Below are 4,319 nucleotides of genomic sequence, written 5' to 3' on the forward strand. Positions count from 1 at the left end.
ATGCAGTAAAAAGGGTATTTATTCCAGAGATGAATCAATGATTCTATCCCTTTAAAAAACACAGATTTGGTGTAATCTTTAACAATGCTGTTCAATTTTGACCACCGATCCTCTGAAAAAGCATTGTTGAAGTAGAAAGAGTTCACTCTGGAGAAGAGGGATATGTTTAAAAGGGATATAATAAAAGGGATATGTTTAAAAGGGAAATGTTTAAAAGGGATATAAGGGATATGTTTAAAACGGATATGTTTACAATGTACAAATAAATCAAAGGTGACTCCAGTAATTGTTATAAACAGTTTATTCTAAGATCCCTGAAAAGGACACATTGCCACATTTTGAGGTTACAAGAAAGGAAATTTAACCTTAGATTGTGGAAAGAGTTCTTCACTGTTAGTACAGTAAAAATGTGAAACCCCCTCCCCCAGGAAGTGCTACTAGCGGAGAGTGTAGAAAACTTCAAAAAAACTTTAGATGTCTTCCTAAGGAAGCAGAATCTACAGGGCAATGGGAATTTCTAGAGAATAGAAATCCCACACACGTACACATAGGTTGAATTGGATGGACCTCTGTCTTTTTCTCCAACCTTATAAACTATCCTTTATATGTCTTTTCAGGCATCCTAATGGTGACAGCATTTTGCTTAGTTGGAAACTGTTAAAGCCAAGTTAAGGAGCAGCCCATAACATTAGGGGTTTGACAGAGTCCTATATATCATGCCAAAGGGATGTAAGTAGTCCCATTTTCTGCACCTCTCCTTCCTTACTTACCCCCTAAGGCAAAGCTCCCAGAAGTTAGAGACTCACATCTTTGCATGCCTTGGTCCGTACATTGGTTCCCATGATCAACAATTCAGGAGGACTCCTGTTACACTATTCATACAATATATACTTATCCAAGATATTTTCTAACTTACTACTCTGGTGGTTACCTAGGCACCTTCAGTACCTACTAACCCTACAGGGTACCCAACCCTAACTAAGGCTAAATCCAGTGACCTATTTGGGGAATTGAACCAGACACACTCGTGCCCTTACCTTACACATGACTGTAGATTTATTTACATGCATTATGTTCCTGCTCAGAAAGCCTGCCATGTATGAATTATGGAACTTGCAACATCTGACAAACGCTTGTTTCCTGGATGTCTTGCTAATACTCTTGCATCAATACTGACCTTGAACAGTAATGCAAAGTAGGACTTCTGACGTTTATGATTTTTCATAATCTCTATATGGTTTCATTTACACAGTCGCAGAGTGCTGTACACTATAAATAGAAGTGTATATTTCTGCCCTTGGGGGTATAGGTGTCTGTGTTCAGCCACCTATACAAATCAATTACATGCTGCATCTGTATGCTGGTAACTGCACATTAAAGCATTTAGATGCATCCTTATGTGCACATAAACACTCGGACGTGCAGTTATCGGTGTTCTACATCCGCAGACTGCCATTGATTTGTACAGGCAGCTGAACACAAACACCTATACCCCCTGTGCACAATAATATACACTTCTATTTGTTATATAGGCCCTCTGTAACTATGTGAATGATGCCTACTTGTTGTCAGTGACTGACATGACTGAACCCTAGGGCTGCATAACAGCCAAGAAAATGGCATATGCAGAAGAAGAGCACTACCTGTCATTGCAGGTTTACTTTAAATTTACCATATACATTACACTCTGATTGTACAATATCCTTCAAATTGTGGCTACATGGGGCATTTTTAATCTCAACATTTGGAAAAAAAAACCTGATTAGACTCCTGACATTAATTTCACGGGATATGCTTGAATGGGAATTTCTTGCTTTTATTTAAATCTATGGAGTAGTGGAGAGGAGACAGATTGGCAATAGTTATTTTAGGGGCATTCCATAAGTAATGGCCCTAGCATAGTGCTCTCATTCCGGCATACACGGCAATACAGTATAATATGTGTAGAGTAATTATTGTTTTTGTACAAAGGTGCCCCACACACGTGTTTATATTCATATGTGCATGTACATGAGCATCTCAACATTTCTTTTTGGGGTGGGGTTAAGTGCTTTAATTTTTTTTACACTTTTTTTTTTCATTAAATTCTGTTTTATTCATACGGGGTACCAAAAGTCTCCTTTGTGATATCATTTTGTTGTGACAGGTTCATTTTTATGAGATATCAGGAGTCTATTGGACTCCTGATGTTTCACATGCCTTACACTGAAGCTAATAAAATGCAGATTTTGCATCATTTGCTCCATCTCAGCAGCTGGATAAAAGTGACAGCACAAAATGGAAATGATGTAATGCACATCGCTTCCATTTTCATGCTAGCTAGGGGAGATTAGCGAAAGGACATTTGCTGGTCTCCCTCCCCTGTACCCAGCAGCACCCATCATGGGGGTCACAGACCTATAAGTGGGATAATGGAGCACAGGGAAGTCATGCAGGAGGGTGCACTGCTGGGGATCTGTGGAAGCAATCATCCAGTTATACAGGGGCGGACTGACAAATCATGGGGCCCCCTGGCAATAGGGGATCATGGGGCCCCAGCGTCCTTGCCCAAACTCAAAAAAGCCTATGAAAAAGGTACCAGGGGCATCTCATGGGGCCCCCTACCAGGGGCGGACTGACAACTCATGGGGCCCCAGGGCAATAGGGGATCATGAAGCCCCTGAGTCCTTGCCCAAACTCAAAAAAGCCTATGAAAAAGGTACCAGGGGCATCTCATGGGGCCCCCTACTGACTCCGGGCCCTCAGGCAGTGACCGAGTTTCCAAATGGTCAGTCCGCCCCTGCAGCTATACAGCTTCCACCTGACAGGCAGCTTGTCATATTTACGCTTACTAGACAAGTGCAGTTCATTTCATTCTGAAATTAAATTCAGACAAAATGTTTGTTACTTGGAGATTCAGATGTATCCAAATTACGATAGTAACAAATTCAAACAAATCTGAAATAATGCAATGAAATTCGAAAACAAAATAAATTTAAAAAACACATTCAAAATATAAACATATTGCTGACCATTGCTGATTTCCTACAAATACTATGTGTATTAGTGTTAGAATACTGCTGCCCTCCAAAATTCAAATTTTGAATAGAATAGAATAGAAAAGAACAAAATAACACAGAATAGAATAAAATAGAAAATTAAAGAATAGAAAAATAGAATAGATTAGAAAAGAATAAAATATAGACGTCTTCTGAAATTGGAATTTCGGAAAGAACATAATAGAATAAAACAAAATAGCATAAAAAATAAAAGAATGGAATAGAATAGAAAATAAAGGAATAGAATAGAAAAGAATGGAAAAGAATAGAAAATAAAAGACTAGAACAAAAAAATAGAACAGAATAGAAAGAATATAACCGTCTTCCAAAATTCAAACTTTGAGTTTTGAATAGAATAGAACCAGCTATTCTTCACATGAATTTGGATCGATTCGATATTTTCAATTCAAATTCGATTAGAATACTTTGAATCCATTGGAAAAATCCAAATCTGGTCAACATCAAATAAACAAAATAAAATTAATTTTGCAACGACACACAATTAGTAACTCATCGAATCGATCTGAAACGAAATGAAACAATTTTTTCTTTGTTCTGCCCATGGCGAACGCTTACTCCCAGCTGCTGTAGCAGCCAGGAGAGTGTGCAAAGCCATGCTGCTGCTGAAATATGACATACATCAGTGGCAGGAAAGAGGGTTAATGGTCTTATTTTAAATCTTCAGCAAGATATAGTAAAAATAGGTTAAAAACTGGCACATTTCTACCAACAGAAAAAACGAATAAATCAAGAGAAAACTTCCATATACATAACCCTATACTCATAGCTGATCAGAAGGAAAGGCAAAAACCATATAAAGAATGATCCATTCTGCTCCAACAGGAGAAAAAAAAATTCTTCATTGATTCCCTAAAAGCAATCAGATGATATCACGTGGATCAATAACTTCTGGAGCTCTTTTCTTTAAATGTTAATATCCAGTTATAGTCTCTACTAATAACTTCCTACTCTGTCAGTTATACTTTACCTTCCATTGACAGGCTTACCTACTATATATTTTTAACATTGCCAGTGCTGTCCTACTTAGCAATTTGATTTCCCAGAATTACATCCCTGATGAATCAAATGACAATTTTATGTTGTTTATGCTGTAGAATGCATACTAAATGCTGAACTTAAAGTAGATCTAGTAGTAGCCAGTAACTGGCTTTATACCTATATTGATAGATTTCACTTTTAATCCTTCTGCGCTCATTTTTCTACATTGGCTCTGAGGAAATAAATCAATAGTATATTTTCCAGGCGGAAGGAACATATTTT

Source organism: Staurois parvus, unplaced genomic scaffold (genome assembly GCF_062004578.1).
Source record: "Staurois parvus isolate SC_StPar_1 unplaced genomic scaffold, SC_StPar_1.0 ptg000147l, whole genome shotgun sequence".
In the NCBI taxonomy this organism is placed as follows: Eukaryota; Metazoa; Chordata; class Amphibia; order Anura; family Ranidae; genus Staurois; species Staurois parvus.